Source organism: Molothrus aeneus, chromosome 1 (assembly GCF_037042795.1).
Source record: "Molothrus aeneus isolate 106 chromosome 1, BPBGC_Maene_1.0, whole genome shotgun sequence".
Lineage (NCBI taxonomy): Eukaryota > Metazoa > Chordata > Aves > Passeriformes > Icteridae > Molothrus > Molothrus aeneus.
In genome coordinates this window covers 61913280-61928239 of record NC_089646.1, presented here as the reverse complement: position 1 = coordinate 61928239, position 14960 = coordinate 61913280, and the positions used below count along the sequence as shown (strand labels likewise).

Below are 14960 nucleotides of genomic sequence, written 5' to 3'. Positions count from 1 at the left end.
TTATATCTAAATTTTACCTGTGTTTCAAAAATACAGATTTCAAATTATGCCAGTATTCATTGTGAAGGCACAGGTGATGTTTGTTCTGTTTGTGTACCATTTTGGAGGACTGAAATGTACATTGAAAACACTCCAGTAATTCTGGTGTAGCAGCTGCTTCATCTTTGTATGGAATACTTTGAATCAAAAGGAGTAAATGCAACATTTGATGTCACATCCTCTGTGGATGCAGACAGTACATCCTCTGGGCTTCACTTATGGCTCTGAGAGTTGCAAATGTTCTAGTAAGAAGTCTCCAATAATTGAAAGTTTTTTTGAATCTATCCTTATTTAGGGATCCATAATGAACCTTACTTAGGCCAGTGATAAACTTTTGTCTATTCCTATCAGTTGTATGCAAGGAAACCCTTTTTCCTAATCAAAGCCCATATTCACAAATTCTAAGTTCTACATTATGCACACAGGAGGTTCTTGCTTAAAATTGAAAATGCCCTTTCCTTTCACTTTTGTGAAAAGCCAAGTACCTCTCTTTTCTTCTGTGAAGCTCATCTGTGATTTCCACTAATTTTTTCTTATTGCTTAGGTTTGTAGAATTAATGTTCTTATTGTTGTGCATTGGATTGGCTGCTAGGATTGTCTGAGAAGAATCCTGTCATATCAGATTTCTTGGTTTAGTAGCATAAGTTTCTAAAACCTATATACATACTGTGAAATAATCAATAACTGAAATACAGGATACATAAATACGCTTGTTATTTTGGTGGAGAAGCAGCTCAGGAAACATTTTTCAGAAAGCTAGGAGTTTTCAGTAATATAAAACAGATGATTTTGAAATTGGCAAGTAGTTACTGAGCAGGAGTGAAGCTGCCATTTATAAGTAGCATAAGAAGTGTTACTCAGCACTGTATAGCTGTTCTAAAGAAACTTTGGACTATTCTTCAGGAAAGTATGACAAAGATAAGATTGGTAATAAGCAAGGATTATGACCTTGTTTAAGTTAACGATCTAAATTTTATTTAGATTTATGGCATGTGTGGAAAGAAAAAACCCCAGACTTGTCTGTTCTAATTGTACTTATATACCATAAATTCCACATTGTATTAGCATAAAGATGTATTTGCTTGGCATAACAAGAAAGAAAACTCAAGTTTTGTTTGTCTTTGCAGACAATGAATGTGAAATTTTGGAAAGTATTTTGAACTTGAGTATTGTACATTTGGATTGAAAAATGAGTAATTCAATTCATGTGTTGTACTGTGGCCTTTATTATAAATATTGACTCTTTCAAAATAATTTGATTTCTAATGGAAAAAGTTGCCCTTAAGCTATTGTTTTGAAATTTCTTGAAGAAATGCTATGACGTTCCTCACAGCAGGCATCTCCAGGGAGTTCTATTCTTGTTTGGCCTTACACTACTACCTCTGTTAGAGGCCATAAGGAAAGAAGCAAGTATTTATTCAGTTGTAAAATGGCTTTGCCTCCAGCTTTCACATACTTAGAAATGGATGAAATAGTCAGATCCTTAGTTTGCAGTGCATGGAGAATTTATTACTGCCAGCTTGCTGCAGCTGTGGGCTGCAGAATCTTCATCAATCCAGTGAAAGATTTTAGCAATTCAAAGCCATTATTCAATTTTTTGCTGAGTTATTGAGCCACAATCTTTTCAACAATCACTTCTGTTTTCACAGAAGATGTATTGCCGAAGCTCTAGTTAAAAACAGGGAGGTACAGATGTGCCATGAAAAGTTTTTCCACTTCGAAAACTGATTGAAAAGAGATTGCTGAAATTCACCACGATTGAACAAATATTAGCCTAATTCTTGTACTTTTTCAGCCTCTGAAATAAGCTGGTTTTCTTTTTGTATATTATTTTAATATCTTGAATTCAATGTGATGTGCACAAAAACTGTTGTAGATTTCTAGCACACGCTGCATACTTTCATAATGCCGTGGACTAAGTGTTCAGTACTGAGATGTACTGAAATTGAGGGGGTTTTGCATACTTTTGCATGGTTTATGTTTCCTCTCTGACCTCCATAATAGTTTTGAAGTTACAAGTCACATGAACTTGAATATTTCACAAAATTTCATTAAGAAAATAATCTATCTCAAGTTGCAAGTAGTTTGTTGAATTTTTTCATATTTTAACTTTAATGTGTTTTTCTCTGAACTTCAATTGTTAGTAAGTGGTAGTTTAATTTTTTTACATGAACAGCCATGTCAAATCAGAATATATAGCAGAGTTCTGTAAGAAAGCTAGTAAAAGAAAAAGTATTGTGAAATACAGTAAAGTGGTCTTTGAGTGGAGAACAAATGTCTACTGTTAGGTTGTTTATGCAGTGTTTTTCTACAGCTGATTGTACAGCGCTTTCTTTGTGTCATCAATTTATTAGTAAGTTTTTTTCAAAATGTGCTGTGTCATGTTCAGTGCTGTGTTTTAGGGGATCACATTTACAGTTATGAGAGGGCTCTTTCTTTCCTGGGCAAAGCAAATTTATGTATAACAATGTGGTTTTGCTTAGTATATAAAGTGGAAAGCTGGGGGAGCTGCCATTAGTGAACAGTATTCCAAGGAGACACAAAAGTTAAACAAGCCTGAACTTTGAATATTGTGTGCAGTGGCGTCCTGGGATGGCTTTGGCTAAATTGCAGGACTCAAAATTGATTTTTTTCCTTGAGTGGGGCTTTCATTATTATAAAAAGCCTACATATTGTGAGAGGCTTTCTGGGCAAAGACAATACTTTATATTGCAAGCAATTTTGGCTCATTCAGCAAACTAAGTTAAAAATATAAATATTTTTTATGGAATTAGCTGTTATTCATTCTAGTTTAGAATGAAAATCTTTTGTATGTCCACTTCAAAACTATACTTCTTAAGCATTGCATGTCTGTTGCAGATGGCAGGGAATATACTGCTGTTAATTATACATTTTATAATTAACTACTACATTAGCTTACTTTATGGTAGCGGTCGGGGTGCTCAGATGAAAGTCAGTCTTGTCAGGAAACAGTGTTCTTCAAACTATGTGGAACAATTGCTTCTGGATGGGTAATTGTAGTGGCAAAATATCACTTATTTTTATTCCATTATTAGCATGATGGTTCACTGGCATGAGTGGTGTGGAGCTCTGAATAGCACTTCTGTTAGGAAATCTTGGACAACATGTAGCATTGCAAAGCAGGGAATACCAAAACTAAGATTCTGGAGTCTTGAGTTTCATTAGTTGTCTTTAGCAATTATCCCTAATCTGGTAGACCTCAGAGTGTTGAGAGTTTAAAAGAGATTAGTGTTAAATATTTTTCTCTCGACAAGTTTGCCATAAACAGGTGTTTATGGGTGATGATAAGGATTGATTTTATATGATGTGATTGGTTTCTGGAGGTTTTCAGATGACTGTGAGCTTTGCTGAGGATCTTTGGTTTCAGCAGTTCTGATGAGGTACTGTCAAGACATTCTGCTTTATTCCTAGTAGCTGTTTTGCCCCTGCGCAACTACCAGTAAATGCTCTGTATGATTTCAGGGCAGCTGGCAGTCATGAAAGGACAAATATGAAGTATTGGCAATGTTTGAGTTTCCCATTGGTTAGCAGAAGCAGTACCCCAAACCAGGATGCTTGGGCCACACTCTTGGTAGTGGTTTTTGTCTCTGAACACACTGACAGAGACTGGGTATCCAGTTATCCAGGTGGAACCTGGGCTGTGCACTCAGGGTCTTTCCAGAGTAGAAACTAACACTATAGAGAGAGAACTTGTGTCTGCAGTCTGACCTAGAGAGAGAGAGGAGGGAGGAGAATGGTGACTGTTTGTCTACAACCAATCTTTTCTGTCAGCCTTTTTACTGACTTCCAGGGAACGTAGACTTGAACATTGCTCCTGAATTATTTTCGTAATTTGAAATTGTGTTTCAGAGAGCTTGGGCTGCTGTATTTAAGACACTTTGATAAAAAAACCTGTCTTTGTTTTGCTGTGCTTTTTGAGTATGGCTATAGGTTTTTTTGAGCTAGGGTTTTTTCATTGTTATTCTAAGGTTTATTAAAGTTTTTTCTGTATCATTTTTTGTCTGATGAATGTTTCAAGCTTTTTTACTGCTGACTTTGCTAATGCACAGAATACTTAAGCCAAGATAAATATTTTTGTACCAGCTTGTCATTTCATACTTAGATGGGATAGCATTATTAATTAGTTTTCGTTGTCCACATGTATTTTTTTATTTTAATTTTTTTAGATGTTGTAATCCATCAGTAGTGAATAGAAGCAGCATCTCCAAGTATGTGAAAACTACTGTGTAACATATACAAACACATATAACCAATATCATATAGCAAAGAGATATTTTAACAGATAAAAATATATTTTCAGTAGTAAATTGCAATATTGGAGATATTTTCCAGCTATTTTTGAGTAAGCATATTAGTTTAGTGAACTTTCTTCTTGGCTCTGAAGGAAATTCCCTGTTGTCTTCTTGGTACATTATTTTACACAGTCATGTTGACCACTATGTTACTGTTATTTCTGTTGTCTTCTGAGGTCCTGTTGCATAAAAGATTCCTTTGCATTATTTTAAATTTTACTCAGAAATGTAGTGGCAATTACATTAAATTATTGGTGTCTAGGTTTTTTCCTCATTGCTCTCTCCAGCTTTTTGAGAAGTAAAGGCAGAGAGAACAGTGCTGATCCCTTTTCTATGGCATCCAATGTCAGGACACATGGGAATGGCTCAAAGCTGTGTCCCTCAGGGGAGGTTTGGACTTCACATGAGGAAATATTTCTTTACCAGAAGGGCACTCAAGCCCTGGAACAGGGTTCCTGCAGTGGTGTTCAATGCCCTGACCTGGTCAGTGTTGAAGAGGCATTTGGACAACACCCTTATTAACATGCTTTAAATAAATTCCTCCATTCATTTTATTATGACAATTAAGTACTGTGAAAATTCTGTGTGGATTTTATGCTAATAGTTTATTTTATTAAAAATTGTTGCATTTAAAAATATAATTATTCTCTGCATGTTTTTCTTTTGTTTTTACTTGGCCTTTTGCAGTTAACATTGAAGCTTCCTTCTGAGATGGCCAGATGTGAGCTGACTGTGAGCCAAAAGCCATGTAGCCATTCTTGTGCATTTGTAGTGTGTTGTGTGTGCAGTCAGTCCACTGCTGTCAGAATGCTTCAAACCCATTGCACATGCTGGGTGATAGACTCATGCAGAATAAATTCAGTGTTTTCAAGATCTGTTGCCAAAGGCTGATCACTCTGCAGTGCACTTGCAGTATGTTTGATGTTGTCATCAAAATATTAAACATACTGATCATCTCTGTGCCCTCTGGCCACAAAGGATTCTGGGATTCACAACATGCCACTGTTTTTCACAGAAACACTAAGAATCAGCAGAAGGCTCAGATTTAGTTTAATATGTTGTTAATATTTTCATTAAGGGTGTAGAACATGGCATCTTCTAATTTCATGGTTGCCAAGTACTTTCAGTAATATAATCTTGCTTCCATTTCCTTATAACTCTGTCAAACTTTAATTGATACTTCTAGTTAAGATCGTCAAATTATTTGCAAGAATTACATTTGGGAAAACATGTTATTCCTGACAAGTTTAGAAACTAGAAAAACTTACTAATAAGTTATGGAGCCCTTTGTGCCTTAGTGTGGCAGATCAGATACTTTGCCCTAGGTGACCTTTTTTAAAAAAATTTTTTAATTTAATTTAATTTTATTTTTTTCTTGGTTCAAATGGGTTTTGTGGAGACACTTGATTTTGCCTGTTAGATTTTGTAGGCATGCTCCCATACCTCAGTTTGGTTTTATGCATGATGTTTTTTTCCCTTGCTGCCAAGTCTACTGTGATACTAGGCATCAGAAATGAGGAAGGGAAACCTCTTTCTCTTTTGCTCCATGTGCCAATGCCTTCTTCCACAACTCCTATAGGATTTAGTCCTGTCAAACAGCCTTGTGGAGCAATCATGCCATAAGAGTTAATTTGCCAAAAAATCATGCCCATGCCTCAATTAAGAAACAAAAATTAATCACAATAGCTTTTGCAAGTACGCAGCATAACCTGCAGAGCTGTAATTGGGCTGTTCACTTTAAAGGAAAACCACTTTGTCACTCATTGCTATTTATATAATTGGGATTTTATTGTGTAAGTATTGTGTACCTGATAAAAAAAAATGTGGCCCCAAAGAGCTTGTAACGTAGCAGTGTAAACAACTGAAGCAGAATAACACATGACTGCATTCAGGATAATAGGTGGTTGGTCATTGTATTTGAGACAACCATGGTGTTGTCTCAGGTCTTGTGTGGGAAGACAGAGCAAAGTTTGTGGTTTAGTGAAGACTGGAAAGAAGATAATGCACAAGGAGTGGTCATTCATTTAATGAGGAGCTGTCACCCTAGAATTTGCAAAAAATCTTGTTTCCATAAAGATTTTAATCAAAGTCTCCATGGGCTGCCTTGTGTTCCTGAAAGTAGTATTTTCTCCTCTGTGGGGATTATTATAAGCTTGAATAGCTTTAAATAGATTATTTGGATGCCTTGAAATGTTTATCATATCATGGTTATCTGTTCCAAAACATAAAGCATATTAATGCTGTAACATGAAATAAAAGGCATATTTTTTGAAAATTGGGACAATTGCTGCTTTAGGATGCTGTTCTCTATGTGTTGCCAGAAGTACATAGGGATTGTCCAGAAGCTAACTTGCCAGATAAATTGAAACTGTTGCCAAAGTGTCTGATAACATGACCAGATAACCTTTTTGTCTCTATCCAACCTATTCTAGTAATGCGCCTTTTTTATGAAGTCTTTTGACTATGCATGGATTGTTGTACCTTCCAGTGTTGGAAATAAGGATTATAAATTGAATACAGGAATGCTTACTTTGCATGCCTGACTAAAAATCCTAGAGACAATAAGACTCCACTAATCTCTTAGCTTTGGCAGTTTCAAGAGCCAGAAAAGTCTGTCTGATGAAGGTTGTATTTTTTTTCTTCAGCAGAAAGAAAAACCCAATTTTTGGTCACATTTGCTATATGTAATTCAGTCTTCTCATTCCATTTTATTTTCCTACTCAAATATTTGCATTTGTGTGTTAAAATCCTTGAATGACAGCCAGCCTGTTTAATTTTGATTGTTATGAAAAAAGGTGCATTTTATTTTTGTGTGAAATAAAAGTGTAATAGAAAAGAGCCAAAGCAGAGATGTAAACAATTCAAAATATTACTTGATCTTCAGCCTTAGGTTATAATTTCAGCTGTACTTTCAGCAACCACTGCAAGTAGAAGGAGCATTTCTGGGCCATCTCTTCCCCTGCCTTTCCTCCTCCATCCAGCCTCCCTGTTGCGCCTTGTTTTTTTCATAATTTCCTCAGGCCACTTGCTTTGTGGCTGGGAGAGTGTTCCTTGTGTGAATCAGGCTGGGGGACTGCCCTGGGGTAAAACTGAATGTGTTTTTAGAAACCTCACAGGGTGACATTAGTAACTGATATAAGCTGAATCTTCCCAGATGCTGACATAGTGGAAGTACCACAATTCTGCAGTATCCTAATGGAATTATCGTTTGGAGCAAAGGACTGGACGGATGTCTGGGAAACCAGATTTAGTAATCAGCCCAAGCTTCTCTCTCTCATCACACAGCTGCTCCTTCCTAGGCCAGTTTAGCTTGCTTTTGGGATGAGAAAAGGTCCTACAGAACTTCCTGTAATATTGGACACTCTGGGGTGTCTTCTCTCATCTTCCAAGGACAGGAGATACCTGTTCCAGCTTAACTGGGGAAGGGGAAAAGAGAGGGTTGAAACACACTCTAGTCTTCATGCTTTTTAACAGAATGTTTGACTCATTTGTGGCTTCTTCAGAAGAGCTCATCAATCTGATGTTTGCTTGAAATTATTTTTTCTCTTTTTTGGAAAATTTGTTTATGTCATACAAGAGTAGTGTATGTTATATTCTTTCCATGCTTATTTAATGGAACAGCAGCAGAAAAAAGCTGGGTTGCATTACTTGCTTGTTAATTTTATTTATAAATTAATTTTTGCTAAGTTTGCCTTATTTGAAATGGAGTGTAAACCACAGAATTCAGTAATGTCAAAGCCAGTAAACTCTTTTTTACCAGACAGATTAAGTTGGTTTTGTGTGTATTTAGTCTTGAATTTAAAAAGACTTGGAATTAAAGTATGATGTATCTTTTAAATAAATGTGATTTTCAGAGGGGAAAGGTTTTAATCTTTAAATTTGTTTGAAGGTGGAAGTTTGGTTTTATGTGGCTTCTTGACCATAGAGGTACTGGAATTTTTTCACTCCTTGCAAATATTTTTTCAGCTATAGGAACTTGTATTTCTTTGATAAGTCACTCATGTATTTACTGCTGGTTTTGTTAAACCTGAATTAGAAATACTTCCAAAACATTATAAGAGCATTCTCGGGGTCAGCTTTGCATAATATGCTGCAATCAGCTGCCTGAAGCTTTCTATAGCTCCTGTGAAAATATCATGAGCAGTTTCTACTGTCAAACAGATTTGGTAACTAGAATCCAAATCATTAATTTAACAAATCTGATGCACTGTGTTGCACCATGCACCTACCAAGTTGAGGTCATCATTAATGTCACACATCCAAACGTAATTTATCAGAATGCAGCAATGATTCCTTTTATCATCTGCTAAGTAGTCTGCTGCTGGACAGCTTGTGTAGGAACAAGCCTTAGCTGTTCTGTGCCACTGAAACCTCCTGCTCACAAAATTACTCAAGTCCTTCTGCTAACTTTTTTTTTTTCTTTTTTTTTTTTTTTTTTTTTTTTGCTATGGGGGTGTGAAGGAGAGATTTTTTTTTAGGAATTGGGGTTGTGACAGAACTAGGACCTCTGAGCATAAATTTTGCCCACCTCCTTTCTGTGTTTTTGTTCATGGGCTAAGTGAGTCATGCATGCCCCACTACCCCTTCTGCTGTAAGGTGGCCAGTGTGCTGACTACTTAAAATGAACAGCAATGCTGGACGTCTCAACCCATACCAAGTTCCAAGGCATTACGTGAAGCTAGCAAAGGCCAGGTTCAGATGAAATTGTTGTGGGATTCTTAATCTTATAGTGTGGTCAAAACTGAGAAAGCCCCTAGCATGGGACCTTATTGTATTTGAAGGGAAGCCCTGACAAAGGCAGTAATGATGCATCTGACTCCATGTTCTCAGAAGGCTAATTTATTACTTTGTGATACTATATTTTATTAAAGAATACTATACTATACTAAAGGATACAGAAAGGTTACTTACTGAATGCTAAAAAGCTAATAATGAAAACTCGTGACTCTTTCCAGAGTCTTGACACAGCTTGGCCCTGGTTGGCCAATGAGTCAAAACAACCCACATCAGAATCCAATGAAACAATCTCCAAACACATTCCATACAGGAGAAGCAAAAGAAATAAGAATAGTTTTCCTTTTCTCTGAGGCTTCTCAGCTTCCCAAGAGAAAAATCCTGGACAAAGGGATTTTTTCAGAGAATGTGAATACGCCGCAGGACATAGTAGAAGTTTGAGCATTTGGAAGAAATAGGACAGAGGCATGGAAGAAGAATCAATTTTTTAAAATAATAACAAATCTTCTGTCAAGTGTTGCAATTTTCTGAGTATTCAGCAAGTCATTTATGCATTTATACTCTCCACTAAGCATTCTATGGGAGAAGGCTCTAGGCTAAGCTGACTAATGGTCTTACTTTTGGCTATTCTTAAGCAGTATTTCAGCAATTCACTCATTTCCCCCAGTGTACTTTATATAAAATGTGCCTTATGCTTTTAGTATTGCTCTCAATTACCTTTTGTAATGAGTTGGAGGTTTGGTTTTGTGGTGATCCTCTTGACATGTTGTACAATACCACTGTGACTCAAGGCCATGCCATCTCTGTATCTAGTGCTAATATAAGATTGTAACTTTTGAGATTAATTTAATAGGAAACTAAGAGCTGGTTTGATCTGAGATAACTTTCTTTCAAAGACCTTTAAAAGTGTTATGTGATTAAATGATAAAGGTGCAGTTCACAGAAGCAAGAGACTGCAACATCAAGCAACTCAACTCACAGCATATCTCAGGTGTAAAGTGTAAGTTATAAAAAGAAATTGTCTAATCTTTCATGCTGTAGTCAGTGAGGACATAGTGAGAGTAAAACTCTGGGTGGTGATGAGCCCAGATGTGACAGGGAGAGAATGTTGAGAGACTACTAAATGTAACTTATAAAAAATAAATTTGTAGGCTTGGGCCCAGAAATTAGATGGATCTCTCATGGTTAACTATTGTCCCTTCTTTCTTTTAACCTTCCCTTGAGTACCTCCTACTATGTTAAGGAAAAAGTCAGTATATACTAAAATATTTTGATGCCAGCTTTAGACATAATGCTACAGTGATTGTGATTATTCATGAAATAACAGGACAGGAATAAGTAGAAGAAAACATTACTTGCATGCTGCCCTGTCATTATTCATACCATGTAATACAAAGACCAATCGAGCAACACTTCTTTTAAACAAAATGTTTTCTGCAGCTTTAGCAGCCTTCTGAAGGCTGTTATATTTATTGTATTGGATGCATTAGGGACTTTTTTCATTAGACAAGACATGGCTGCAGTTTTTCTTATCTTAAAACCCTCTCACATGTGCAAGTGTCTGCATTCAAACATTTGATGTTCTTATTACATCCTACAGAAGTGACAATTTAGGTGCATATTGTACTGGTACATTTTAGGGAGCTCTTTGGCCTCTCTAGTCTAAATCCAAAGAAAATAGACCTTAAAATGCACTTAAGACCCACTTTGTACAATTTGGTAAGCTCAGATATTAGGGAGATGGCTCTTATGCACGGTTTGGTTGTATGTGGAAATAGATTAGGAGCAATCATGATGAATGACACAATTTTTTTTTTCTGCAGTATCACTCCATGAAAATAAAAGCTATGATTTGTACAGATGTGTGGGACTCCTGATGTGCACACCAGGGTGTCTTGATGGCTTTAATAGATGCCTTTTTAATGCTGTGTACGTTGTGCAAAAGTACTGAAATCTGAAATTCAAATATTGCACGTAAGCTAGGTGTAAGAGCTGTCAGTGAAAATACTTGAGAACCTCTAGGAAGGCACCTGTGAGAACAAGTTGTTTCTGAGCAAGTTGCTTCTGCTTTAATTTAGGATAACTGTATTTGTGACCTGTTCATGGTTTGTTTTCATATATGGGCCCATGCCCTAAAGAAAAAAAAGGAAAAAATAACACTCTTGTTCCTAGTTTATTTGTAAACCAGGTCAGATACCCTTGATTAGCTCTCAGCTGGAGCATAATTTAAATCCTGACAGATTGAACCTAAACAGCAGGCTTTTTTCAGATCAGCCAGAAGATTGGGGGGGGGAGAAAAAGAAAAGCTATTTTCAGTCCACAAGCAGTACAACAGTGCCGAATAAATCTGCAACTGTTAATGAATAGCTATTTCAAATATTTACAGGAGGCTAAAGAAAAGAAGATTGGCATCCAAGGCAGCTGTGCCCAGGGAGAGCTATTAAAAAGAAACATGATAAATGATGTTCAAGTGCTCATAGAGCTGTCAAATATCAGAGGTACTCAAAGAGGAAAGTGTTTATACTCTATGGCCATGCTGCTAGGCATTCTGGACAGGGATGTTTTTTCCAAAATTTTTTGCAAAATTGACTTAGCCGATCAAAAGGGGAGAGAGGATCTAATGCAAAACTTTCCAGAACCTTTAACGTTTTGCTGCATTAAAATACAGAAGTGCTTATTTGATGTGTAGATGAGAAATTAAATTTTTTATACATTTAATTATTTTCACAAGAACCCATTTCTTTAGTCCTGATTTGTAATATAAAAATGCTATGAGAGTTTATGCTTGTTACAAAATCTTAATTTAATGATTTTTTCAGTCTTCTGTATTAGTGGATGATAATGATGAGGGTCTGTGACTGTTGCACTGATTTTGAGCACAACTTGAAAAATTGTATATACATAATAAACTATGAACTTCATGTGCTTTTGTACACAGAGACTTATTCTCAGGTAGTCTAGAAGGTATTTTTATATCAATTTTTAGTTCTGAGTTTAATGTATGTCTGTTGACTGGAAACTTTTTAGCAGGGACATTTTATTTTTTTACTTCACTGTGAAAATAATTTATCAGAAGCTGTCAGGCTGGTGACAAAAACTTGATGCCTTATATGCTGGAGATACACCAAGTGCAAAGGACGTGGAAAGCATGTCATTGCTTACAGGATGCTCTAGTACAAATCACATTTTTTATGTATGGATATTGCTTTCTTTCCTCTTGTAATTTATTTTTCCCTTTTCAAAAATGAATTAGAGAAAGTGATGGTACAATTAGATTCCAGCTTGTCTTAGAAGCAAGTTCTGGTCCTGTGTTTTAGGGGTAAGCAAACATGGAGTACATGTAACTCATGTATTTGTAGTGGAACACTGCAGCAGGCCCATGTGTTACAGTGACATGGATTGCTGACTTGCATGTGCATAAAGGCCTGTCCTTTAGAGCCAAAATTCCCTGTGGAATGAATATTGGCTCACCTGTCTGAACCCATTGTGGACAACAGGCTAAATGGTGTCAGTTTTATATTTGGTGTCTTGAGCTTTGGAAGAGTTTCTTAGATTAAGTGTCTGCTGTTGTCACAATGAAGAGGAAGAAGAAATTTGAAAGCATCTCATTCCTTAACCTGAAGACATCTTCAATGTTATGCAAATGGCTTCACAGTTTCCTCAGAAAGTAAGTTTTAGCAAAATCTGCCAGATCTACTTATCAAATTGTGGTAAGCAACCACAGTGAGTGATGGTGGAAAAAATGGGACCTACCTAAGCCTGAAATTTTCCTCCTTTTTCAGGTTTTATCTTTCCATGCAATAGCAGATGTAATATACCACATTAATGTACCCCTGCATAACAGCAGAGTTTCCTAAAACGATCAAAGGAGACAACAGACTCTGGATCAGTTTTCTTCATATAGAGGCATTGTAGGTCACTGGGCATTGATTTGAAAGCTAACACATTGTTAGATGTTGAAATGATTGTGGCTGTCATAGCCCAACTTCCTTTCAGTCACCTGTAGTTAAGCATGCCTGATTGCCTGATCTCCTAAATGGATCTCTTGCTAGTTAAATTACTTTTATTGTTTCAGGACTATAATGCTGTGCTGTGTGGGGTACAACCCCTGAGTCACTTTAGGACACTAATGTGTAAATATCTCAGGTGAAATTTTGTGGTTGTACCATGTAAATCAGACCTCGGAAATCTGTGAGACATTTTTTGTGAATTTTAAAGGAGAAATTGTTGTCTTTGTCACTTTTGAAAAGTCTGTGTGGTTTGAGTAAGCAGTTCTCACCTACCTAAGTAATACTGCCCTGCTAGGAGCAAGAAGTGGCATTTCAGAGTAGAATAAGGTGTTCTCCCTTAACTAGATTTTTGAAGGTTTGCTTTGCAGTTAGCTCATCAGAATCTAGACTTTAACTTTCTGTATGTGGTAAAACCTCAAAAATTTCCAAATTACTTAAGGGAAGGAATAGGTAATGGTTAAGGAAATGAAGCTGTTTGAAGGCTTTGATAGACATGTATATCAAAATAAAAATTGTTGTATATAGATAAAACATATATGATTTTTAATCTGTATGAATACTCTGCAGGGCAGGAAAATCCAGTTTATCCAGCTGCCTTTTCTTCCCCCCCCAATTCCTTTTTGGCTGCACAGTAGGAATCCTACTCATTACAGAGTAGGCTTTTCATTGCCTTTGGATAAACAGTAAGCTGACATACTTTTCGAACAAGAGTTGAACATTAGTAGTAGGACTTTTAAAAAAAAATTTAATTTTTAACCTGCAGAGTCTTACTCAAAGAAAGTGACAAATACTCATAGCAGTCATTTAACAGGGGTCTATCTTATGCAAGTAGTACATAATACTCTTCAAATAGTAAAGCTTACCTTTATGTATTTAAAGTAAAATTTGTGTGGGCTGCATTATTGATACAAGCTAGTGTTTTATTAGTATTTGATTCTCCTTCAGCTGTGCTCAGTGTTGTTATTTAAACATAGATGACATGAACAGAATTTTGTTGGAACAAATTTTATCATAGCAAGCTTAATAAATAGGGTTTCTAATTGGAGAATGTGAAAGAGGAAGGGTTAATGAAGAGTTCAAGCAAGTTCAGTTTTATTACCAGTAACAAAGACATTTTTGCTCAGAAACTCTGGGGTTTTTAAAGGCCTTGTGGTTAATCCATGAAGGTATATTTCATAGATTTCACTGGACATACATGTACTTGCAGACTGCTGCAATAATTCCTAACAATAAATGTAGATGTAAATATCAAGTGCATTCAAACACTGGAAGGGTGTATGAGACTTACCTTTTATCCTTTACTACTTTCCAGTTTCTACAAATGGAGTAGATTATTCTGTCTTTCATACAAGAAGCTTCTTATCATTCTTGGGTGTAGAAAGGAGAGAGATTCAAATGGCACGTCTGAACAAAATTTACAGCATCATGGGAGTGATTTCTTTGGACATGTTTGCTGCAGCTCCCCCCACCATACCCCCTACTGAAAACAGCAAACATTATCTCGGATATCGTGTCACATGTGCCACGGGCAGATCCAGCTAAGCTGACTTCAGTAAAACTACCCAGAGCACTTGTCTAAAAGTAATTAATGTTGCCCTGCACCAGGTTTTCTGCTGTGAAGAGCACTCTATTATTTTTACCATTCCATTTTTTTTTCCTTCTTTGTGAATATGCTAGTTGCTGCATCTGGCCATATTTTTCCCAGGCTGCAGCAATGAGACAGAACAGTAGTGTTGCAGAAAACCCTTAGTATCCTGAGCAGAGGCAGAGAAGGAAATAAAACTAGCATCAGTTTCTCTGTTGCTGTCCTTTGCAAAATCTGAGGAGTGGTAGCTGGATGGCCTTGAAGATGCAGGGAGGTGAA

The 14960-nt window shown here is 36.5% G+C and overlaps 1 protein-coding gene across 1 annotated transcript in view; it reads left to right on the top strand.

The window, feature by feature from the left end:
- Positions 1-14960, top strand: part of CDKAL1 (CDK5 regulatory subunit associated protein 1 like 1) — a 387536-nt gene that overhangs the window by 181331 nt on the left and 191245 nt on the right. The window lies entirely within an intron of this gene.